The following is a 27392-nucleotide window of genomic DNA, read 5'->3' as shown; positions in this document are numbered from 1 at the left end:
ATGCTTGACAATGGCCTATCTTTTTCTTCAGTAAAAATCCATGCCTCTGCCATCTTGGCTTATTACAACACAGAGCCTCCCCTCTTTTCTCATCCTCTGCTTAAACAGTATCTTAGAGGGGCCAAAAATGTAAGGCCTCCCAGAAGATCACCAACTCCTGCATGGAACCTCAATTTTGTGCTGGAAAAACTCACCCTGCCTCCTTTTGAACGAGCAGCTACTGCAGATATAAAATTTCTGTCTTGGAAAACAGCTTTTCTCTTGGCAGTCACTTCAGCAAGAAGGGTTTCAGAACTACAGGCTCTCATGGCTGTGGAGCCTTTTGTTATTTTTTACCCAGACAGGGTGTCCCTCAGGACCAATCCTTTTTTTATGCCTAAAGTGGTATCCTGTGGCTCTTAATCAGACAATTCACCTGCCATTTTTTTACCCAAATCCGCAGAACAAGGAGGAGTGGATTCTGCATTCATTGGACGTACACAGACAACTAAGATGCTACTTAAACAGGGCCAAATCTCTAAGAAAGTCTGAGCAACTACTGGTGGCATTTGCTGTAGGGTCAGAGGGGAAAGCTACATCAAAGCAGACTATTTCTAAGTGGATAAGCCACTGCATCCGTTTCTGCTACTTGCACCGTGGTAAGCCTGTGCCCAAGGGGATCAGGTCTCATTCCACCAGGGCTGCCTCTACCTCAGCAGCTTTTCTCAGAGGGGTTCCAACCAAAGACATTCTAGAGGCTACTACTTGGAGCTCTGTTTATACCTTCACAATGCATTATCATTTGCCTTTCTTCTCCAAATCCAGGGCAGGCTTTGCCACTGCAGTTCTACAGGGCCTTATAGCCGCTCCTAATGCTGTTTAGTTCCATCCTCTCATCCATAGCTTTGGGATTCTACCCAAATGTAATGACTGAGTGAAACACGAAGAACATAGTACAGTTGTGTACACTTATCATAAATGTAGATGTTTGAGTGTATTCACTGTTGCAGTCCGGGTTACTCACCCGCCATCCCCCTTTTCTATACCTTTTCATTCCTTCACTGTATACTAAAGCCTTTGTGGCGTATTTGCTTTTAGATGAAGGTAAAGTATATGTTGCTAAAAGTGCATTTACATATATTTCTCTTTAATTATATGTGTATATATATATATTTTTTTTTTCCACCCCATTTGGGGGCACCTGAAATCTAGGCCAAGACAAACTGAATAAAATGTCGTCGGCTGCATGTTTTATACCCCTGACAACCTGACGTCATGGAAAAGGAGACAGCAACTGACACAGGACCCAAGACTTTGTTATTCAGGCTGACTGAGGGCAACCTGCCAGCAGATTACCCAAGTGTAATGACTGCAACAGTGAACACACTCTAACATCTACATTTATGGTAAGTGTACACAACTGTACTTTCTGACTCTTACTCTGTGTTCTGGTTGCCCTCCTGGCCGGTGGGCCGTTCTGCCTTCTTCCTTCTTTATACTTCCTTCTTTATACTTCCTTCTGGATACACATGTTCCTGTCTGTCTTTGGGGGTATTCTGTTCCTCCTGGGGTATTTTGGGGTTCTGAGTGTTTGTACCTCACCTTTATGCCGTATGTTGTGAGTGGGGAGCATTCATGTGCTATATAGCACCTGTAACAGCTGAAGGATTTGGTATACTAACCGGATGTCGGACTATCCTTGACAGGAGATCCCTGAGATGAAGAATACTGCAACAGTGAAGAGAAGGACATCTATGGTTATGGTAAGAATTTGCACAGCTGTACTTTGTTTCATCTGGGATTATAGGACCTGTCCCTCCCTCTCAAATTTTCAGAGAAGATGTGGCTGGACAAACCGAAGTCTGAATTCAAGGGATCAAAGAGATCCTTTTCAGACAAAAATACTGACTTCTAATTATCTTCTATTTCTCCATTTCCTCATCTGCCTCAGCCATCCTTTTCATAAGCTGAGAGGTAGACTTCCTACCCTTTTAAAAAAAAAAGAAAAACCTTTTGATGCTTGGGTTTTGAAAATGATGAAGAACAGGTACAAACTACTCTGAAATCCCAAACCACTACCTTCAGGGATTCCTCAGGTTGTCTTGAATCAATACCTGATCTTTCTAGTTCTGTTTCATCAGGGATTATAGAACCTCTCCCTCCCTCTCAAATAGGAGAAGGATTTTCCTCCAGACTTTTTTCAAGAAAACCGTGAATGTGGAGTCCTGTTCTGGACTTATCCCTCTTCAACACTTTTTTGTAAATATTTCCAGCATTCAAGATGTTAACCTTTCAAAACCTTTTTCCTCCCTCCTTCCTCCAAGCTTTCTTAGTGGTCTTGGACTTGGATACTTATCTGTTTATGCCTATTCCTTCAAAACACTGGCAGTTTAATATTTTTGTACGTTGGTATATCAGTTTCAGTTTACTGCTTTGCCCTTTGGTTTCTCTATGGCATCGTGCTTTGCTTGTGTCAGCATTCAGCAGGCTGCCGTGTTTATTTCCTATCATAGCATTTTGCAGGCTGCAAGGTATCCTTATCTGTCTTACAGGTGCCGTATACCACACAATTTCTTAATTCTACCCACTTCTGTTCAAAAAATTCTTCAGGGCTTACACTCCACGACCAATCTCTTTCTCCATCTAGGTTTCACAGTCAGTCTCTTTGTCCATCTAGGTTTCACTTTGAACACCAAGTATCTTATCTAGGTAAAACAAAATTATCAGGAAATCTGACCAGCTGTTTACTACTTGTGAATGGAAATAAGATGGACCTTCCAGTCTCTAAACAAACTATCTCTAGGTTGACTATACCTTTTTGATACTCATATGGTAAAACACTTCAAGGTGAGGTCAAAGCACATTCTACCAGACCTATGTCTTATTCTAGAGCCTTTCTCAAGGGCCTTGACTTTGTATCTGTTATAGAGGCAGATAACCTGGTCTTCTTTTCACACTTTCAGTAAACATTACCATATTGATGACTTTATTCAAAGCTACAGCAGGTTTTGCCAGAACCATTCTTCAAGGTTTATTGGACTCCATCTCTGTTCCTCAAACTTTCCACTCTTCAGCCTAAAACGTTGGGAATCATCCGATATATCAGCAACATTGCATCAGGGAGCTAATGAAGTACATAGTATGATTGTGCAAGATATTAGCATAACAGCAGGTGTTCAAATACATTAGTGATGTTTGCTTATTATGTTACTATGGTGTTATGATCATTGCTAGAAGTTACAGAGGTGTGCAGCCAATGATTATGCTATTAGCTGAAAATGAGTTACAGGGAGAGTATTATGCAAGGATACTGTAGAAAAGCATAAGTACATGATGCTTACAATAGGCCTTTTTTAGTTAGGTTTGTAATCACAGCAGCACAATGCACTGATCTGATTTGTGTACATTGTTACCTACACTGAAGCTGAGGACATAGATAACTTACTGGCCAATAAATTCATCTCAAACTTTACCTTTCTCTCCTCTCCAGCTATCTCAAATGAAATGCCTGAAACTGACTCTTTTCCAGCTATCACACAGTACAAGTCTTGAAAATGATAGCAAAGCAAAAAAAATGCATTGATGGGACCTGACAATATCAATGGATGCATCTTAAATAGTATGAAGCATGATTTTTGCATACCCCAACAATTGTATTCAGTTTCATCTTCCAAACAGGTTTTGTAGCAAGGAAATGGAGAAACAGTTACAGTCACTCCCCCTGCATAAGGGAAGACCTTTCATAGACCCACAAGTCTGAACAGCTTCTTATGCAAAGCCATGGAAAGAGTTATGGAATTAATCATTAAGGACATATAGACCTCCAAACACTGGACCCTTTTCAGTTTGGATTCATCAAGTGCCGGTTGTGCTTACTCACCCCGGTGTTCTTTGAAATGGCCACCAAAGCAATGAATGGAGGTAAAACAATGCACGTTACCTACCTCAGCCTGGCCAAGGCTTTTGACATAGTCTCCAACTCAGGCATGGTGGAAAAGCTAAAGAAAACTGGGAATAATCCCCTGCATCACACGCTGGATTGCCAGCTGGCTGATAATGCAGCAAATCAAAATGGGGAAGCTGCCTCCACAAAGAATACTAGTCACCAGTAGATTCCCCGAGGGTTCAGTGCTGGGACCTTTTCTGTTTGGCATCCACTTCTCTGAAGTAAAAGCTAATACTAAAAGGCTCTGTTTTAGTACGTTTGCAGATGACTGTAGGCTAGGAGCAGTTATTGAATCCCCAAATGACTTGCATTGTCATATTCTGTGTGAAGTGGTCTACCTTGGGGAACAACCACATTGACAATAGACCACTGAGACTTTGTTATAGGAACCAAGAAGCAACTTCTCCAAGCACCAGTAAGCACAATCCAATTTACTGAGCGCTTTTGTCAGCATCAATCAGCTGACGTCTTCAGAATAAAAAAAATTCAACTAGGACCAATATATATATGAAAAATCAAATCACATGGCATTGAAGTCAATGGGTATTAAAAACTGTTAAATAACATTTAACAGCACCAAGAACCACAGAGTAGCATCTTAGAAACCCACAAACTAAACCTCTAGCATGAAAAATGAATAAATAAAAATGATATACATAAAAACAACAGCAACCTCCCAATAAACACAGCCTGTTACCCCATTAATTTTAGTACACTTTTAAATCTGATAAGACCTGTTTCAAAAAGCTACTAAGACTAAGGACATCATTGAGTCCTGGAAATTTGATGGCGTTAAGTTTAATCTGCCAAAACAACTCCCTGAACTCTAGATAATCTTCCCATGGACCACCACGTGACTTCTTCAGAATAAAAAAAATTCAACTGGGACCAATATATATATGAAAAATCAAATCACATGGCATTGAAGTTAATGGGTATTAAAAACTGTTAAATAACATTTAACAGCACCAAGAACCACAGAGTAGCATCTTAGAAACCCACAAACCAAACCTCTAGCATGAAAAATGAATAAATAAAAATGAACTCTTTTACATAAAAACAACAGCAACCTCCCAATACACACAGCCTGTTACCCCATTAATTTTAGTACACTTTTAAATCTGATAAGACCTGTTTCAAAAAGCTACTAAGACTAAGGGCATCATTGAGTCCTGGAAATTTGATGGCGTTAAGTTTAATCTGCCAAAACAACTCCCTGAACTCTAGATAATCTTCCCATGGACCACCACGTAGGTCCTTTAGTACTGTCAACAACCAAAAACTTAAATTCATGTCCAGGGAATTGAATAGTATGTTTATATAGGGCACTATTACTATTACAAATCCTAATATCCCTGGCATGCTCATAAATCCTCTCTTTCAAACATCTTTTAGTTTTCCCTATATAAAATCCCCGACAGTTACAACACAGGGCAGCATAAACCACTCCCTTAGTAGTACAACAATACTTCCCTTGGGGTTTGATATAAATATGATTAATTTTAATTTTAGTATTAGTACAAATCATAGAACACTGGACACAAAACCCACACTTTTTTGTACCACTGTCCTGTATACTTACCCCGGAGTTGGCCTGTTCCAACAAGTTTTTGAAAGTAACTCCTCTTCTAAAAATAATATGGGGCTAGGGCTCTATTTTTTTCCAAAATATCTGTCTGGGTGTGAAAAATGCACCAGTTCTTCCTAATAATGTCATATATCTCCTTATGATCCTGGGAAAATCTAGTAACAAAGGAAAGATTGTACCCATTGAAAGGATCCCCTTCCTTCTTTTGGTTTTAGAAGGTCTGATAATTTAAGGGAACACCCCCAGGAATCCCTTGCACATTTACCAAAGGTTGAAAAACACCTCCCTTCCTCTTAACACAAACTTCTTCATAAACTGGAATTCTGAGACTTAAGGGGTAACCTCTAGCAACCAGCATTTCTTTCATTGTTTTACTTTGCTGTTCAAAGTCCTCATCCTTGGTTACCATGTGTGAAATCCGAACATATTGCCCTTTCACCAGCCCCCTCTTGACATGATCCGGATGGCTGCTTTGATAATGTAAAAGGCTATTGCAGTATGTAGATTTCCTAAACAAATCATTTACAAGCCATTTGTTTACCAAGTTCTTCTTAAGGTGAACATCTAAATAGTTGATATAATTCTGTCTATAAGTGTATGTAAATCTAAGAAATGCTGTAGTAGTGTTTATATAAAGCAAAAAATCTTCTACACTTTTAAGGTCCCAATCCCAGACAAAAAACAAATCATCAGTGTAATGAAAATAAAAATTCCAAAAGCCCCTAAAAGGGAAATTTAGTAGATGTTTTCGTTCCCACATGAGCATAACAATATTTGCAAAAATGGGGGCACAACATGCCCCCATAGCAACCCAAGACTTTTGTATGAAAAAGTGCCCCTCAAAAAAGACAGAATTTTACTTTAAAACTAATTCCATTAAACAAACTAAAACTGAAACATCATTGTTACTAAATGCTTTGCTATCAAACAAAAAATCTTCAAACCATTCAAGGCCCACTGAATGTGGAATGACATTAAATAAATTAATAACATCAACTGTAAGAAACCTTACTTCATGATCAAAAAATAATTGATTCAGTTTACTTAAAAAATGCCAGGAATCAATCCCTATGTGTTGCTCATCCTTCAAAACATTTTGCAACATCAAGTCAATTTATTTCCCAACAAAATAGGTCTTGGAACCAGCTACACTACAATAGGCCTCATAGGAGGATCGTACAGGTCTTTGTGTATTTTAGGGATATCGAAAATATTTGGTACCCTAGGATACTAACATTCAAAAAAATTGTAGACATCAGTATCTCTTTGGCTTTGATCTAGTAAATCTTTTAGGGCCAAATCAATTTTGTAATGGGAAATATTGACATAATTAACGGATACTTCTTCATAAGTAGTCCCATCTAACAGCAACACATTCATTCTGTTGTTGTAGTCGGTTTTGGACATTGTAACTACCCTTCCCCCTTTATTGGGTTTCATTACCCGCACAGTTTTATCTGAAATCAATTTCTTGAGCAACAGCATTTCATGTGAGCTTAAATTGTGTGGGCCTTGGTCGCCCTTACATTTCTAAATTTGAAGTCACACATAGATTCAAAAAGAGCCAAATGCTAAATAAACTGGGAATAACCCCCTGCATCACCTGCTGGATTGCCAGCTGGCTGACAAATTGCAGCAGATCAAAACAGGGGAAGCTACCTCCACAAAGAATACTAGTTACCAGTAGATTCCCCGAGGGTTCAGTGCTGGGCCCTTTTCTGTTTGGCATCCACTTCTCTGAAGTAAAAGCTAATACTAAATGGCTCTATTTTACTACATTTGCAGATGACTGTAAGCTAGGAGCAGTTATTGAATCTCCAAATGACTTGCGTTATATTCTGTGCAAAGTGGTCTACCTTGGGGAACAACCACATTGACGATACACCACTGAGAGTTGACCCATTTGTTGGGGATTTGGGAACTTATGTGGACAGTGACCTAGCATTCTATCAATACATGTCCACTCTTTTAAGAAAGATCATCTATATTGAACAGTTTATATACAAAATGATTGTGACGAGATCCAGAGATGTCATTGTCTATATTTAATTGGCTCTCATCAGGCCATTCATTGAGTATAATACCCCCTTTGGTATATATTTTTCCAGACACCTGCAACTGGCACGCCCACAGAGATACCTTACTAAAAGGATGCAAGGCCTAAACAGTATATCCTACCTACATGGGCTAACTCAAAGTCATGTCACTATATTGTGTATCCTACAAATTGCTAACAGTTGACTTATGTCTGGCATACAGGGCATCCCCTAACCCAATACTGATGGAATTATTGCACATCAGCAAGTCAAATGGCATCACAAATATTCTGTCCATTGATCTAAACATTTTCTGCAACATCAGTAACATGGTTTGGAGGGGCAGGTATGTCTCATTGAGGATGCCACTGTTTTGGAACAAACATCCCATCCATGTCAAACAAAGCTCATTCCTGTCCATATTCAAGTGCAACTTAGATTTGTGGATGGGAAATTTATCTCAGGACTGCCTCTGTAGTACTAATGGATAGAGGCAGAAACTAAATGCTTATCCCCTTGCATGGGTCCATTCAAATTATCTATGGTATGATCCTTTTTATTCTGATTAGGGATGATTATCAATCATAATGTAGTTATGGTTGTGATTGTGTTGGGTGTGTTTGGAAAGTGTTAAGTTGTTTGTGTTATATGCTATTGTATACAGTTTTGTTTCAATTAAGTGGGAACAAATTCAAGCAGGAGATAATGTAAAGGAGGAGATTGTGATTGTAAGTCTATGAAGTACAGATATAGCTTCATATGGACTGATGTGTATCAGTAGAGAGGAGGCAGTTAATTGTGTTGTTGTCCAAAATTAAAGATCACATAGTGAGGAGATTGTCAGCTGCATAGCTTTCCACAGTTATGGGATACATAGTAAATGGTGGATGGTGAAAAGGTGAGTGAGTACAGAGTTATGACATTTTTGAAGCAGTGTCAGTGGTGCAATGAGTAGTATACTCACATTTGGTGCAAAGGCTGTGGGCTCTATTCCCACACCAGGTCAATCATTTGGTGACACTGCAGTGCAGCATAAGGGGGTGCTGCACTCCTGAATGTGCCATCCTTCAGATGAGATATTAATCCATGGCCCCATCTGCCTGAGTTGGTGTTAGCTCAGGTGGATGTAAAAGATCCCAAAACACCTGTCAGAAAAAGTAGTAAAGTTCCCGTATACCCTGGCCAAACTTCCTCTTATACATTGTATAAGTACAACCTGGGGTCTCCCCTGAAAAGGGGCTACTAGTTTACTGGGACTAACCTGGTCAACAAAGGATAAATAAAAAAATAAATAAATAAGAATTATGTCAACAGGTTGCCCAAAGTCCCCAACTATTAAAGCATAGTCAAATGTTTAGTTGGTTGGTAAGTCAGTATTGATGACTGCTCTTTTGTTTATGCTGTCCTTCTTATACCTCCTTTTCGAATTTACCTTTGACTTTTTCCATGATGTTTTAAACCTCTGAAGTCAAGCTCATTTGTCTGTAACTGCTCACTTTATCTTGAAGATCATCATGCTATTACCATAGACAAAACTTGGATGACTTAGAAAGTTCATTATGATACATTTAACATAAATGAAAAACATTTCTGGTTATGGGTACTGCTGTAAGCAGCAGACTGGCTCTACAGTATGCAAACGTGTTGAGTAACTTAGAAGACGTATTTTTCAGGTACCGCACACAGCTTGTGTGCTTCTACTTTTTTGGCAACTTATTTATAAGTTTGATACATGGCAGAGACCCTCAAGGAATTCCACCAAAAGCTCTGCAGTTGTCTACAGTTTTCTGTAGAACTGTCCTCAAAGAGCTTGACATCAATTGTTGCCTTCCAGGATGCCAAGATTACCGTGCATAATGAAACTTTACAGATGTGTTTTCAGGAGACAGACAGCTATATCTGCACGGAAACAGTGATCATCCCAGCCATACTCAGAAATCTGTCATTTCAGTCAAATACTGATTTCTCTGCATTTGCTACAATGAGAGGAAGAACAATTCATAGCTGGCAGAACTGAAGGAAACCTTCCTTAGCCAGGTCACTGTGCCATGGAGCGTGACAAAGCCATGAAATGGGAAGAGAAGTTACCTCATGAATGGATGCTCCAGTATAAGGAAGGGATACCCAACAACAGAGTTATACTGGTAAGAACATAGCCAAACTTTAAAAAAAAATACCACAAAAATCCTAAGACTTCCAGACACTATGCACTGAAGATGTGAATCTTAAAACAGTTTTTATGAACTTCTACAACTGTCTGTTAAACAACTTGCCAGTTTACAAAACCTTATTATAAGAAGCAAGCTGAGACTAGAACACAGTTCAAAATTAAAAAAATTCTGGAAATGTTAAGAAACATATTGTACAGGAAAGATGTGGCAGTTATTGAAAGCTAAAATGGAGGCCTCTAAATGCACTGGTACTCACAGAATGACTGACAAGTCAGTGAGAGTGCACTCTTAATAATATCATTGTGTAGTAGACGTAGCAATTGCATTTGTTCAGGGACATTTCAGAATACCTTAATAAAGAAGGGCAGTTAAAATAAAAGTCTTTTGATTATTTGATATGGCAGTGATTGTGGTTGATTTGAATATTGCTGTGCATTTCGTGAGGTATTGTAAAAGATGGAACATTTCCCACTACAGCAGTTAACAGTGGTGTGACGTATGTATTCTGAATAGCAGTGGGTATATATTGTACTGAATACATTTTTTTGATTATTTTTGGCTGATCCCAAAACGCTGACCTTCTTAGAAGTTTAATGTTACATCGAAGACCACTACAGGATTTGGTAGTGTTGGCTCCTCTTTTTAATTCATACAGCTAAAATGGTTACTATATTACATGTCTGTTGTAGGACTAGAGACTATAAGATCACTAGTCAGTAAAGTCTTATTATACAACTAAAGATCTTTATTATTCAAAATGTGAATGCTGATTTGACAGACCAATCAATGTACCCATTGTAAATCGAGTGTAACCCACAGAAAAAATTTGGCCTTTTCACATGACTTCAGCACCAGGCCGATCACACTACTGTAACATTTAAAAAAAAAAAAAAAAAAAAAGAAAAATCGACACAGACTGCTAAGGCGAGAGGAGATGGTGGAGGTACTTTCTTTTTGTAAATGTCTCTATTTTGTGTTCATGTCTTCAACTTATGCTTTATCAAGCTCCTCTACTGATGTTTGTACAAACATGTGGGCATACGTGCCATACCCATGTGCAGTACCTCAGAACCCAGCAGAGGAGGTGGAAGATGGCTATAGTGCCATCATACAAGGATTGTTTAAGAAAGTTAAGCAAGTTCTTTCTTAGTGTAATTGTATAATAGCAACATACCTCCCAACCGTACCAAATTACTCAGTTTTTACCGGATTTGAGGTCCAAATAATGAGATGCCACGATTACAGAGTGGCACCCCTTAATTTATGAATTTCCCGGCTTTTTATTTTAAATCTTTTTTTTGCTTTTTTGAGCTGATGTCATCACATGCGCTATGACATCAGCTCTGTGAAATGGCCTGCCAGCCTGTTGGAATTGACATGCGTGCATTTCCAGCTGCTCCAGCCAAGCCGCGAGGCTGTTGAAAGTAGCTGCAAGCAGGAATGGAGGCTGTTGTAGCTGCAAGCAGGAATGGAGGCTGTTAATGGAACATAGCTGCAAGCAGGAATGGAAGCTGTTACTGGTGGTTGAACTTCCATGAACAGAACAAGCCATGAGGCTGTTAGCAAGCAGGGCTGTGGAGGTATTATGCTGCAGTGACTGTTATTTATTGTATTAAAGCTGTTTATGCTGCTGAGAAAGATTTATTGTATTAAAGCAGTTTATGCTGTTGAGATGTGTGTGTGTGTGTGTGTGTGTGTGTGTGTGTGTGTGTGTGTGTGTGTGTGTGTGTGTGTCAGTTAAATATACCTGGTGGCTCAAACCCTTTACCTTGGGTTTAGGTAACAAGAGCCTACATTCCCTACCCACCACCACTTGTGAAAACTTTCCAGATTTTTGCCTCATATTTTTCTTCTGTTCCTTATAAAATCTGTGGTTTTCTGGGTTTTTCCTGGCAAATCAGTGAAGGATTGAATTCACTAAATAATGACGGGCATTTGAATTTCAGACTTCATATTCTTCAGAAAATACTAACACAAAACCTTTTTATTGTAGCAATTTTTTAAGTTTATAAGATCAGTATTTGAAAATTGTCCCTATTTTTGGGGCTGTATTCCCCCATTATTGACTTTGTCCAGGTGTTTTGTGCTAAGAGATTGAGAGCAGCTATGGTGAGAAATGAATTCACTAAATGATCGCCATTTAAGTTTCAGTCTTCCTATCTTTCAGGAAACTGCTGATTTGGCATAGTGGTATGTTCCTCTGACTGTAGTGCACAGGATCCTGGGTTCAAGACTTGGCAGTGAAACACATGGTGGTAACATAACATTTTATTCTAGCAACTTTCCACGATTATACAAGCAATGTTTAAAATGTGTCCCTGGTTTTTGGGCTTTTGCCCCCCCCCCCAAATAAATGTCTTTTTCCAGATTTCTTGTGCTGCAAAGTTGAGAGATACAGTTCAGTGTCGAGTGGATTTTAGAAGGAGCTGAGTGCTTCAGGGGAAGAGAAGTTTTGTGTTCCTTGAGTCTGCTTGCATTGTTAATAGCATAACCGGTTAAATACTTACTTTTGATGCAGAAGGCTGTGGGTTCTACTCCCACAGTATGTAGATGCATTACTGATACTGTACTGTGTTGTTGTACTTTTAAAGGGGGTGGGTGTAACAAGTCAAGGGTGTAGCTACAGCTACAACAGAAGTGTGAAAACATCATGCACAAGGGCATTTGTGCCTCAGTGGAAACAGCAAAAAATATCATTAAACCAAATTCAGGAACAGAAAATCAGAATTATATTCTGTGCTGCTTTGTAAGAAAATATTTTCAAACAAATACAGTACATTTTCCAGTATTCAAGATAAAACACACATTTTTCCACTGCAGACAGTGGAGAAGCAAGAGTGGCCAGTTAACAGCACCTGGATTACAATGATAGTTGTGATGCTTCAGGATGAATGTAGGAGAAGGCCTGTCAGTACTTGGATGAAAAATTGGAATTCTTAAAACATGCAGTTCGCCTAGTTTGTTTTGTTGTGCATTTACAGCTGTTGAGTTGGTCTGCTAACACAAATCAGAGTAAGTCAAGCAAAAAACTGAAATTGAAAAGTTTGAGAAGCTGTCCAAGATGCCCATGGCTTACACTATGGTCATTCTATTTACTTGGTTTATATATATATATATATATATATATACACACACACACACATACATATATATATATATATATATATATATATATATATATATATATATATAATATGTGCGTGTGTCTGTGTACTTTGGGCAGTTTTGTCATTATTGGTTCATGCATTTTGTTTCATTGCTTACTGGAAAAATGTTCAAACAATACATTTAAAATGCACTCTAACAAGTGTGCTGTATTATACAAGGAATATAATTTAATGAAGTCAGCAAGATGCATCAAAAAACACATGTATGTTTCTTGTTTTGTTTGCAAGGAGCCTATGATTTGAAAACAGCCCAAAGATGATCTTTATCCACCACTGGCCAGCTGCATTTTTCTTGGATGTGGTGTGGGTTTCAATGAATGTGAGTTTCAAGGGCAGATAAGTTTTAGTGCTAAGTCTATTTTCATTGTGAGACAGTATTGCTTTGTTTAGCAGATGTCTGTTAGTGTTTGTGCATTGTGCTGTAAAATGTAAAATAAAATCCAAATAATCATTGTAGAAGTAAAGCAGTTATGCACATTAGTGTTTGTTGTAAGTGGGGCAAAATAACCAGGTAATGGGACATTGGAATGCCTGCAGGGGGAAACTGGTTGTCTGTTCTTCAGTTTGCATTTGAAAGTTGGTATCCCACAATAACATTGGAGTGGGTGGGGTTACACAATTATGTATGGAAATTTAAGTTAATCAGCGTGCAGATTTGTACCTATTTTTCATGGGCCTTTGTGCAGATTTTTGATGTTTCCAGGTTGAGAGGTATGAATAGCAATAATCCATTATTGTTTGTCACAGAATTTGCCCTCGACTGGTTTAGTTTCATTACTCTGGATTCATTCTTATGATCAAACCATGCCAGCTGTGGGTAAATCCTCTGATACACACACCTAGACATTAATTATTGGTCAAATAGTCAGCATTATAACAAGGATGTATGTTCAATTTTGTTACTTTTCCAATGTGCCAGCTGACACTTGATGTTATTAACAACACATGATATATATATATACTGTCATTTCAGAACAGCAGTTTTCTTTCTTTTCCCTATTTCTTTCTTCCTTTTGTTGATAACTTGAACACTTTCATGTTAGCACGCTAAATTGATCATGTTCATATTTTTCTTAGGATAATTAGGCTGCCATTTTTACACACATTCATATTCACACTTTATAGGTTTCTCCTTATTTTCTAATATAGCATCTTATCATTCAAAAATCTCTGCTTTTTCCCAAAGAATAACACTGTGACCTTTGCAGGACCATTATTTCATATTTTCTATCCAATGTACCTGTTTCACATAGATTTCTTCCTAAGCTAGACTAATGTCGTGATTTGTTTTCTTTCTATGGTTTTAACTCGGTTTTCAGTACATTTGTGTTCATTGTGATTTATTTTCCCAGTAAGTGTTGTGCTGCATAAATGTAATTAATGTTGGCTGTGTTTTCTCATCTTTAATGAACAGTGGATAATGAGCATCATTCAGGAAGGGCCTGTACTTTTTTGGTATGCAGTGAACCTTGCCATGTATGTTTTTATATTAATGCAAACACTTACTTACCCTTACACACACAGTCACTCTGTCATTGGTGTGAGCACCTAAGCTGTACTGTAAATGCTTTCTTAGTCTCTTTTAGCTAATGGGAAAGGATGATACATTTTTTTCTCTCTTCCTAGACAGAAATGGGTATTGAAGCACTGTGCCCAAAATTAATAAATTATGCTAAAATATGTTTGTGCAATGAAAGGAAGTTCTAGCGCTTTCGATCAGTGGGTCAGCATGGCATTTCACCTTTTCTGTTCTAGTCCTTCACCTTTGTGAACATGTATCATGATAGTAACTCTGTAATCATTTTATTTACTTTCCCAACCAGTAGTTGTATGTTTAGTAAGAGAGTAATGTGGCAGCAGAGCAGATTTCTGTACCCCACCAAGACTTGTCAGAATTTTAGAGTTACCTTATCTTGCTTTTTTTCATTTGTAGGGTTTAACTTTTGTTCATGTTTATCCTATCATCATTTATCCAGCATGTCTGCCTGCTTCCATGGATCTGGATAAGTAGTCTGTTAGAAGTCTTTCTATTTTTTTCTTTACTGGTGCATATAGATGACTGATAGTGAAATTGGAAAGATCAGTAAAAGGCCATTTTACAGTGAGCTAATCGAAGGAAGGACACTCAGCAAACTCGGAGCTATAATATATAACGTGTGTCTGAGAACATAATTCAGGGACATCTTGTTTTAGCCATAGCCAAAGCCATCAGGCATTTCAGTGAGAGAGAATTGTTTGAGGTCATTGGCTGACTGAGGTCTCCTGGACTACAGCTTAGACTAAGCACCTCATTGGTTCTTTTGAGATTTCTTTCTTAAAAGCTGTCTCAGGTTTCAACTTTCTGTTACCTGAGAAGCTCAGTTGTGAGTGTTCTGCCATTTTACAGTGAGCTAATCGAAGGAAGGACACTCAGCAAACTCGGAGCTATAATATATAACATTAAGTATCCTGTTTTTTGTTTATTTTGTTCTTTATTTCTTTGTTGTCTATAGCACTTTGTGTACTGTGTATGTTTTCTAGCTAGTTTCACTGTGTGTGAGGTATTAACTGGAAATTGTCCACTCTTATTAAGCATCTGTTGGGTTGTTTGTTTATGATAACTTATTGCAGTTAAACTCTTTTTTCTAGTGGCCCCTTTAGCTGTTTAAAACTTTCATTTAAAGGCTCACTGCTGCTTTTCAGCTGTGAGTAACATTTCTGCAGTTTGTTTCCCACCCTGTTGGTATAGTGTTTGGTGGCTTTGCAGTTGCCCGCCCCTAGTGTAAATTTGATCTGGGACCCTCCTCCCAGTCTAGTGTCATTACCTCATTCTACCCAGTACAGGGAGAGCATTTGAGAAGGCCAATCAGCTTAGTTTCTGCTACTCCTTTCTCTCTTTCTTTTCTCTCTTTCCACAAAAAAAAATTATCTGCTTTTACTGTATTTGTGTTTTTCCCTACTTTATTTTGCTTTTGCGTCATCTTAAAAGTACTCAATTGTATTTATTACTGCTTAGTGTAACTCATTCTAAGCCTTTTAGTTTAAGCATCTGGGCTTCAGACCAGTTTTACATTAAGAAGGTTTGTGGTCTGTACTGTAGTGGCAGAACAGGTAGCTTACATCCTTCTAAGTTGGGAACTGCTAATTGAGGGCTCAGTGTCTGTTATTCTAAAAGTGTATTAATTCTGGTTTAAGCACTTGGGCTTGAGGCCAGTTATTTTACATTAAGAGGGTTCGTGTTCTGCACTCTTGTGGGAGGAGAGGCTGGACTCTGTCCTTCTGAGCTGGGAATTTCTGGTTAAAGGCTTATAGTGCCTGCATATTTGAACTGCTTCTTACTGAAATTGGTACACCTTGTTTGCTGTAGCATAGACTAGATCCAGGCCTGCTGAATCTAGCTTTGTCTGTATAACTTGAACACTAATTCAGGCATTCTTTAAAGTATTCAGTTGTATTTATTACTGCTGGTAGTAACTTGATTAAAGTGTAGCTATCATTTCTAAGTCTTTTGGATTAAGCACTTGGGCTTCAGACCAGTTGTTATACATTAGGAAGGTTTATGGCCTGCGCTGTGGTGGCAGGACAGGTAGCTTACATCCTTCTAAGTTGGGAACTGCTGATTGAGAGCTCAGTGTCTGTTATTCTAAAAGTGTATTAGTTCTGGTTTAAGCACTTGGGCTTCAGGCCATTTATTTTATGTTAAGAAGGATTGCGGTCTGTACTCTTGTGGGAGGAGAGGCTGGACTCTGCCCTTCTGAGCAGGGAATTTCTGGTTAAAGGCTTATAGTGCCTGCATATTCTAACTGTTTCTTACTGAAATTGGTACACCTTGTTTGCTGTAGCATAGACTAGATCCAGGCCTGCTGAATCTAGCTTTGTTTGTATGCTTGTTGTTTGTTTATTTCCCTGAAACGCTAATTCCACCTAAAACGTGGCCTTTTAGCACTTCTGTGGATCCCTAGCTGGTGAATCTTGGAATCTTGAGGCAATGTTACAACTGCCTCATGTACACAGACAACCCTCTCCTCCTCCCAACAAATTCCAACACATGTGAGAGATGCAACCATATAGCCAAACTGGAGGCTAAGCTCTCCCAACTCAATACAGGCGTAACCAGTCAGGAGGAGAAGGAAACCACACTCACTACAATTCCAGTCTCACATAGACCTACCACGACAACAAACCAAACACAAAAACATACTCGGAGGCTCTAAATAAAAATCTGCCTAAGCAGCAGAGACCTCCAAAACAGACACCCAAGCAACCGCTACCCCAAAACAAAACACGTGCAACACATAGCTCACAAAGCCAGTGTGCCGAACAGTCACAGCCCTTAAGACTAAACAACACACCTGATACACTTGTAATAGGTGACTCTATCGTCAGGCACACTGACGTCCCGCTCACCAGGCTGAACAAGGAGAAGGTCACGGTGAGCTGCCTGTCGGGCGCTAGGATCCGCCACATAACACAAGCACTCAGGTCACTCCAAGGCAAGTACAAATATGGCTCAGTCATTGTCCATGCTGGTGTGAATGACCTGAGACGTACCTCCCTGGACTACATGAAAAGAGACATAGAGGAGCTCTCTGAGCATGTAGCCCAGGCCGGTATGACCCTGACTTTGAGTAGCATCTTACCCTCACCAAGAATGATGCCACAATATGAAGACAAAATGATCAATTTCAACAATTGGCTTAAGTGTTGGTGTCATTCAAAGGGGATCCAATGCCTGTCAGCCTGGGATGACATACTCGACAAGCCACGATGCTTTGCTAGGGACGGCTTACACCTGTCTCCCCTGGGCTTTCGGATATTGGCAAAGGCTCTTGCTACCCCCATACTGCCTTTTTTAGGCAAGGCTCAAAAGACAAACCCACCTCCATAGGTATCACAAGGGATAAGAAACTAAGAGTAATGCTACTCAATGCCAGAAGTCTAAACCTCAAGATGCACACACTCAAAACTCTCCTTAGCATGGAGAACATCGATATCTGTGCAGTAACAGAAACCTGGTTCAAGGCTCCCGAGAGCACCCCAGCACTACCAGGTTATACCTCATACCATGCTTTTCAGCCCCAAAACTTGGACCGAACCACAAAAGGAGGGGAGTATCAATATTCGCCAAAGATACCCACACCTCCAGGTTGGTGGCACAGCACGAAGCATCAGAGACTATCCATGTGCAACTAACTGTGGGTAAAACTGCCTTCCAGTTTATAGCCTGCTACAGACCACCCTCCCAAACACAGGAACCCCACTCGGCCTTCCTGAGAATACTGGAAAATATGAAGGTCTCTCCAAACACCATTATATTGGGCGACTTCAACTACCCAAACATAGACAGGGAGCATTACTCTAGCTCCAACACCCTAGCCCAAAGGTTCCTAGAATTTATAAACTCAAATGCTATGGAACAACTTGTTACCACTCCCACAAGAGGGGAAAACATACTGGACCTGATCATCACCAACATGGGGACACTATGCTCCAGACCAAAAGTGTATCCCTCACTGGTAAGATCAGACCATAAACTAATCTCACTGGATATTCACATCCCGACCCCACCCCCTGCCCAGAAAACCACAGTGAAAAACTTCTCTAAAGCAAATTTCACACGCCTCAAAACCGAGGCGAATCCTTCAAAGACCCCCGGCCTGTGGAAAATATGGCCCAGACCGCAGAATCCTTTATAAACGCATTCTATGAACACCTTCAGGAATGCATGGATCATGCAATCCCAAATAAAACCAAGACCCAATCCTCCAAAGGCAGGCGTCCTGTCTGGTGGACCCCAGCCATAAACAAACTATACAATAGAAGAAGGAAGCTACTACATGATGGAGCAAAATCCCAAAAGGGAAGGCATCTCTGATCAGTATTAGCAAAAAACTACGGGCACTCATAAAATCGTCTAAGGCCATCTTCGAGAGAAAAATTGCACAGGACACTAAGGATAATCACAAGGCTTTCTTTAGTTATGTTAGGAACCTGGGTGGGAATTCCCAGATATGCTCAGAATTAGTCCAAAATGACAAAAAATACACTGAGCCCACAGACATTGCCAACATCCTAGCTGACAGGTTCAGTGCAAACTTCTCCCCCTCCCCACCAAAAGGGCAAATATTTATCCCAACAGAGTGCTGCCCCCCTGACATCTCAGATGCTCAGGTAAGAGCCGCCCTCTCCAAAGCAAAAAACACACATCAATGGGACCAGATGGTGTCCCGGGCTGGGTCCTACATGAACTCCAAGAAGAGCTAAACCCAAATATAAAACTACTGTTCAATCTTAGCCTTACTACAGGATATGTACCCAAAGAGTGGAGTACAGCAGCAGTGGTCCCTCTCCACAAAGGTGGTGCCTCAACGGATCCTGGAAACTATCGCCCCATAAGCCTGACTAGCTTGGTCTGCAAAGCTATGGAAAGGATCATTATGGACCTCATAAATAAAGATATTGGGGACCTACAGACACTGGATCCTACCCAGTTTGGCTTTGTTAAGGGCAGATCCTGCCTCTTAAACCTGGTCGATTTCTTTGAAACAGTCACCAAGGCCATTGACGAGGGGAAGGTGGTCCACACAGCCTACCTGGACCTCGCAAAAGCCTTCGATATAATACCCCACTTGGGCATTATAGATAAGCTCAACAGCTTAAATATAAACCCCTATGTCACTTGATGGGTTGCAAACTGGCTCAAGGACAGAACCCACATGGTTAGAATTGCTGGAGCCATGTCAGACTCCAAACCAGTTACAAGTGGCGTCCCACAAGGCTCAGTCCTGGGACCTCTCTTGTTCAGTATATATTTCTCGGTGGTACAGGCCAACACGGAAGGACTGTGGCTGACCAAGTTCGCAGATGACTGCAAACTGGGCGCCATAATCAACTCTCCAGCCGACACAAGCATCCTCCAAAAGGGCCTCATAGAAACAGACAACTGGTGCCAGAGCCATGGCCTCAAGCTAAACGCCAAAAGTGTATAGTCATCCCCTTTGGCAAAAACAAAGTGCCCACAAATTACCACATAGGTGGTAATCCATTAAGTACAGAAGAAGTCATTAGGGACCTGGGGACCCAAGTTGATAGCAATCTCTCATTTGACAACCACGTGGCCAAAGTGGTTAGAAAAACATTTTATATAGCCCACCTAATCATGAAGAGATTCACATCTAGATCAGGGGAGGTCATTGTGCCTCTTTATTCATCCCTCATCAGGCCCATAATTGAGTACGGTGCCCCTTTTGGGATGTACCTTACCAGACACCTGCAGCAACTGGAAAGACCCCAAAAGTACCTCACCAAGAGGATCAAAGGGCTCAAACAGATGCCATATGCTGCCCGGTTAAAGAAACTCCAGCTCTACTCAGTGGCATACCGCCTGCTCAGAGGCGATCTGTGCCTGATGTATAAAGCCATGTCCAACCCGGAATTAATGGACATGCTGCACCTCAGAAAATCCAAATCCCATCGAGCTACGCGCTTGAGAGACTTGAACCTCAGCACTGAAATAAATAGGACATGCTGGAGGGACAGATTCATAACCCAGAGGCACCCTTCACTCCGGAATAAAATCCCAGTCCAGGTTAGGCAGAGTCCCACATTGACTCTCTTCAAGAGGAATCTTGATGAGTGGATGGGAGATCGTAGGTTTACCCCGGCTGTCACTTCTGTGTCACTGTTAGACAGAGGCACAGTATACTAACCTCAAAAAAAGGCATAGCAAAATTAATTTAAAATGGGTGGCGAAAGCCAAACACACTCTGGCTAGGCTTATAAATGCCCTAGGGGCAGATAGCCTAGTATGAACCTATGAACCTTGACTGAATGAAATAAATCCCATTCAAGGATTTCTATTTTTTTCTGTTTTGTTTTGCTTTGTCAAACCCATGAATTGGAAAGTTGTCTGCATTGTGCACTCTTCAACCCAAGAAAAATATGACATTGTATGGAAAATCTCCAGGGCTGCGTAGCTCATAGAAAGCTGCATACTTAATCCCATTCTGCCATGAAATCAACTAAGACCTTCACTAGCCATTCTTTAAAGTGCAAACTCTTTGAGAAGAAACTTGCTGAACAATGAAGGGAAACCAACAATGCCTTCTGGAGCTCTAAGACTACTAACACCGAGATTAGAAAGCCATGTTTGCATTGGCATCCCTTGTTCTCCGAGTGGTTTGTTGTCAAAGTCTCTGGCACGACTGCATTGGAGGCCACTGATCTTTGCTACTATATTTTCAAAGACTGAATCCAAAGTGCTGTTCTGTCTGGAAGCCTCTGAGGACCTTGGTGACTAACACCTGGATCATTGTTAGCAAATGGGATAGCACTAATCCAATAGTACTTATTCCTGAAGAGTTTAGTGGAGAGTTTAGTGGAGATTGTGTAGAAGTAGCAGGCATCCTCCTATAACCTGGGTTCTCTAAATTGGCTACCGCAGCACTACAGAATCCTAAGATGTACAAGCTTAAATAGATGACCACAAGCTTGCACACAGCAGAAGCTGAGCAATGCTTCATCCCACACCACTGCATAGGCTACATCTAAGAGCCATTGCAGCTGGGCCAGGATTTAATGAACTTTTGTTTGAACCCATGGAGATACCTGTAGTGCCAAGGTTTCCTGTTAAGAGGTGGAAAGTGAAATCTATCTCACAGGATGTTTCTAATTATCCTGATTTTAAAAGTGGATGAACTGGCTTATAAGAAGCAGATGCCCCCCCCCCCCCTTTTACTTTGAATTTGACATTGAGGGCACCTTATCCTTTACTTTGCTTCCAGGTGATGTTTCACTTTGGCTACCATTCACACATTAAAAGAAGGCTTCCAATAGAAGGCACATACATTTTCACAGGCATATCAAAGATATAGGGATATTATGGACCTTTATGGGCCAGCCTGAGCTTGACACCACTTGTGCCTCCATTTGTAGGATATTGGAAGCTGCCTTCATTAATGCATCTGTGTAGACATATTCCCTCCACTTTCCTGCTTCTAGGATGCCTGACCATTTCTGCAGGGTCAATGATCATCATATGTTTCTGTACAAGAATCTTATGTCTGATCCAGCTGTGGTGTCCCTGGATACTAGCAAGACCCTGCAAGTCTGTCCACAAACCTCATTCTCAGTGATGAAGATCAGCGAGTTTGACCACTTTGAAAATTACTTACACTTCTGCTACCTTTGCCGTTGGGAACCTCATCTGTAAGTCTCACATGCTGAAGTTTCATGAGTCGTATTATCTTAGTTGAAGTCTTAAGGCAGAAGGGATTAAGGACATTGAAATGAAATGAGAGATGCTTGAGCTGTGCTGTCTCCATGCTCAGTTTTCCAAGCACTCTGTGAAGAGTGGCTATGATGCATTAAATGCATTATACAGGACAACAGCTTCTGGGGCTGTAATTGGGAGACATAACTGACTAAGGACTCAGCCCCTGCAAGACAATACACTTCACTGCACAGGGATCTATCTCCTCTTCATACTTCCAGCTGAAATGTTTGGCAAAATCATGTAGTCTGTAAAACAACTTTTTCATTCCAAGCCTCCGAAATATAGCAGGGATTATTCATCCAAAGGCTAGCCTCTTTATCTTGAACAAGAAAAAGGCAAATATCAAAAGGGAAAGAAAGCATGCTGCAGGAAAAAAAATAGCAAGTAGTGCAAGGGGGTATGGGGCCCCTTAGGGTCATGGCACCCAGAGTAAATAACTATGACTTAGGCACGCTCGTCCCTCCCTTTCCCTGAAAATCCCACCCCAACCACCAACCCCCATCTCCCTTCTTCCACCCTGTTGTCACCAATAAAATAGAAAGTTGATTGACCTCCCATCCCTCCATATAGAGGCTAATCACCCAGGGCCAGTTGTCCCTTGCCATTCTGAAACAGGCATACAAACTTCAGTTCCTAAATAGATTCAAATTCTCAGGAGTTCCCAGGGAACATCTTACTTTGGTCCCTGTTCTTTTAGAAGACCTCTTGGCAGAAGGGATTATAGAAAGAAAAGCATAGTTTTACTCTCTATTTCTTGTGTCAGGAAAAGAAGGAACGTGGAAACTGTCCTAGATCTCAGGGCTAAGCATATTATTGAAAGTGCTAAAATTCAGAATGCTTTCTACCATTTCTTTTCCTTCAGGCCTTCCTTGACATCTTGGATATAAAAGATGCTTACCTCCAACCCCCCAACCCCCGCAAAGGTACACAAAAGTTTTTTTAACATTTGAGGTAGAGGAAGTACACTACCAATTCACCTCTTAACCTTTTGTTTGTTGTCTGCACCCAGGGTATTCACAAGTACCTGGTTGCAGCAGTAGTTCATTTCAGGACCAAAGAGATTCATATCTAGCCTAACATGGATAACTACCAGATTTAGGTAGCTTTTCCAGAAGAAACGGATAAGGCACTGTAATTCAGGCTTATATTTTTAAGACCTAGGCCTACGTCTAAGTCTGCTAAAGTCCCCATTGACACAAGTGAAGCAAGTTCAGGTTCTGGGGACCAACAGAGAAGTTTTCTTCCCCAGGTACCCCCCCCCGTACCTCCTATACTGTTTTTCTGTATATGCAGTTTGCTGTTAAGTGTGTCTGAGTATCCTGGCTTACCCACCTGTTATATTTGGAGGCCTTTAAATTTTGGGCAGGGATTTCTTGAATCCCTGACTTTAAAACCACTTGTGTGAGGTTGGTGTCAGGACTGACAACTTAGTGGGTCTGAGAAAAGGTTTAGGTGAGAGTCTGACCTCCAAAATTAGTAAATGCTTGCACCAGTCTGGTACAAATGCATGTAGTGGAAGGAGCAAATGGTTATCAGTAAACATGAAGCAGTATTACACTGCCCCAAGGTGCCTAATGCTAGCAGGCTGACTACATATGGTGTGGGAGACTGTAAGATTGCCTAAAGGCTACTTGCATGACAGCATCACACTCAAATCTGCTCTCACCCTTAATGGAAACAACCATTGCAGTGAACTAGTTGACTGTGTGTGTGTGTGTGTGTGTGTGTGTGTGTGTGTGTGTGTGTGTGTGTGTGTATATATATATATATATATGTACATTTTCTGTATATATTGCTGTAATCAAACAAACTAGATTCCTGCTTTTATGTATATATTCTGTATATGTTACTATATTTACTATCTGTAACACTGTTTCTGCTTCTGTACTAATTAATGTTTATATTTTTTCTGTATCTCGTTGGAGCTTTTCTCCCCGGGCCTCCACTGAAAATGGGCTCTTTTAGGCCCAGTGGACTCATCTCAGTTAACAAATGCAATAAATAAATAAATACATAAATAAATATATAGCCTGCATATTTGCAATTTTCTGTCCACGGTGTAACAGTACATCTGCAAATTCAGGCAGCAGAACCATATGGGATAAGCACAAATACATTGTTCTGCATATATCTTCATGCTGCAGTGATGAGCCATATTTTGTTTCACTTCATTGATTTGCTTTTATTGTGTGGTTGCCCCATACATAACAATTATCACACGTTTCCACCCCATTCTCAACTGTAGTCACTAGCTTCTTTAGTAGTGTAATTTCTAGGCAAGGGATGCTGGGATTAGAGGTTATTTTATGTTGTAACTCTGATGTAGTAGTTATAGTGTTTAACATGCTTTCCTATTAAAATTCATAGTCCTACACCCTGAACTCTAGAATTTTAATATAGAGAATAGATGGTTAATTGTTTGTTTAGCAGTGGCTGTTTGAAACCTGAAATCAACAATACATTTTGGAAAAAAGCAGTTTAGGCACAAGGAGATTAACAGTGTTCCCTTAAGAAGCTTACTTTAGACAGATACTTAAAATGCATCCAGTAATAGCAGTACATTTGTTTGTAAAAAGTAATGCATCAATTTCATTAAAAAATGCTAAGGATATGGTTGTTACTGTTTTAACCTTTGAGGAGCAGATGCTGAAATTAAACGAACTAAAGTCCTGAAGCTGTTCTGTGAAGATGTTGTGTATCATGTCTTAACCAGAGCATTTAGTCTTATTTTTGTGTGAGCTGTGTATTTAAAAGGGCATCAGATAAAGTGACCTGTTTCCTATTAAGACAGTGAATCAGATAACGTTTTTGCCTGACTCCATGTGTTTCTGTATTTGCTTTGCTGTAGTCCTGAAAAACATGACAGGATGATTAAAACACATTTATGGTAATAGATCTTGAATGTGTTCTGAGTAGATATATTTTTTGATGCATTTAATGCGTTTGAGTTTGATCACACTACTGTGATTGAAGGATTATGAATTCTTTTCACAAATATTTTCATTTATTTACTCGTTTGTCATCTTAGTTCATAGTTCCTGATGAAACACTTTGCATTCTTGAAATTGTCATTTTTAGTTCTGTAGCAGAAAATCATAGCACAGTATTTTTGTTTTTGACGTGCTGTGTATTTTCTCCTATGTGAAAAAGGAATATATACATATTTTGTGGAAATGTCTAATGGATGTTAACAAGCAGTCACAGTCATAAGGTCCACCTTGACATAGTTTGAGTCCCTTCTTGTCCAGAATTTTCTCTGAACTGGGTTGACATTTTCTAGCAAAAAAATTCTAAGTATCTAGGTTTTGGTAAACATCTGTAAACACTCTTCAGGGGTGCTTTTAGTTACATAAATATCTTGAATTTTTATGTGGTGGTTATGGATATGTTTTTTTTCTTATCTAAATGCTTTAGCATGAGTAAAAGCATCACTTTTGAGAACGTGCACTAATTCCGATAATACAGCTATGTTTTACATACCTGTTTTTGGACCTCATCATATGGAAGTTGGCAGGCTGTTTTTTTAAGTCCACTCCAGACTATTTTGGGTCCATACTGAGTAGATGTCATGCACCACCCTAGGGGGTCATTGCTTGCTCTTCCCTGTTCATTTTTGCAGCTTATACAGTTAAGATATCATTTTTAACCTGTGAAGTTGGAATAACCCCACGTTATGCCTAAATTATGTATGATTTTTCAGTGTTACTCAGAATTGTCCAGTGACAGACTAGGTTCTGTACCAGTATTGCTGTAGCATCTAGGAGAGGTACACATTAAGAAGAATTATCACAGGCCCTTCTTTTCAACTCTGGTATCCATAGGTAGAGACGCTAAGAATATACCTGCATTGGAGGGTATTCGGGACAAGAGACTGTCAGCAATGTCCTTTGCATGCTCATAGATCCCAGAGTAGAGAAGATAAGAGCTCTGAGGCTCAACACTGACAAAAGCAACCCCCTCATAAAGCTTGTCTCTGAAATAGCTCTACTTTGGTTTTGTACTACCAAGTCTCTCTTGACAGATATAAGACAGTTTCCTCCAAAAATTCTTATTTGAACTGACAGCATTCTAGCCATTTTGTACATTATAACACAAAGATCTCTTTCAAAGCAAAATCTGTTGCCCCCTGATGAGTGAAGAAACAAAATCCCTTCTTTCTGTGGTTGACAAGTAGAGGAGCAGGAGAGACACATATCTGGCAAACTACCTTGCCAGTGAGTCTCAGAGCATCATTGCTGACTTTCTCATTTTTCAGCATCTAGACTGCATTTGGTCATTTCGCACTGAGTGAGTCATTCATTGCCTCTGTCAATGACGTCTTAGTGGTTTGTACTTGGTGACTGTAGTTCTGTTATCTTCCCTTAAATCAAGGAAGACATGCATGTTAGACAGTCTCTGTAGCCAGTGTCTTCCCAATACCAGGTAGGTCCTCAGAGACAGTCATTGAATGAGACATGCAAGGAGCATTTGTGCAGTAGGATCTTTCTTTATTGTAGTGGGAAAGCACCTTTAAGGAGATGGTTTGATGTCAGTTCAAGGTTATATGCAGCATCTGTTGAGCAGTCCCATGTGTTAACACCACTTTCCACCATTCATCCATTGCTTTGTGAGTCAGATGAGCTCAAATGGACTCTCCTGGTTGTGGGGGTTGGATTCATTCATTCATTGATGATGCTCCTCAATAAAATGTGCTTATTATGTACGTATTTTAATTTTTGTTTTCCCTTTTAATAATTAATGTTCTGAGTAATTGCTGTGCTTTGTACATCATGAAGTATTCTACACTTCTTTCAGGATGTACTCATTTAAAAAAGTACAACTGTGTAGTATATTATGCAATTGTTTTCTCCGTAAAGAAGAAAAAATTTCGTTTACTGCAGATTGGAAAATAATGCTGCTGCAGCTTCTTACTTGGGCTCTGCAGAAGCTATCCTTCAGTGTTGCAGCTGCAATAATTTGATAGAGATTCACATTTTGCATTTAAAAAGAGAGCTGCACTGTTTATAGTACTTTGGTTTGTGTTTATAGGAGCAGGCATTTGATGTTTACTGTAGTGTTTCAGTACCCAACATGTTTGTGATGTTTTGCAATCGAGATTAAAGTACCTATTTTTAAAGTCACATACTTCTTTCCTATAGGGTCTCATGAGTAGCAGACCCTTATTTATAGAAAACCCCATCTAATCTTTCACAAGATCAGGTATCTCTTAGGATGTTTATCATTGAAAGTGGTCTCTGGGTTGTTCAGCAGTT

At 39.9% G+C, this 27392-nt stretch overlaps 1 protein-coding gene across 1 annotated transcript in view; it reads left to right on the top strand.

Moving 5' to 3' along the window:
• The window catches only part of COG5 (component of oligomeric golgi complex 5), a 3265454-nt gene that overhangs the window by 426448 nt on the left and 2811614 nt on the right, over positions 1-27392 (top strand). The window lies entirely within an intron of this gene.

This window comes from Protopterus annectens, chromosome 11.part0 (assembly GCF_019279795.1).
Source record: "Protopterus annectens isolate FY-2018-M chromosome 11.part0, PAN1.0, whole genome shotgun sequence".
Lineage (NCBI taxonomy): Eukaryota > Metazoa > Chordata > Ceratodontiformes > Protopteridae > Protopterus > Protopterus annectens.
The sequence above is the reverse complement of the archived record's forward strand: the minus strand, read 5'-3'. Positions and strand labels throughout refer to the sequence as shown.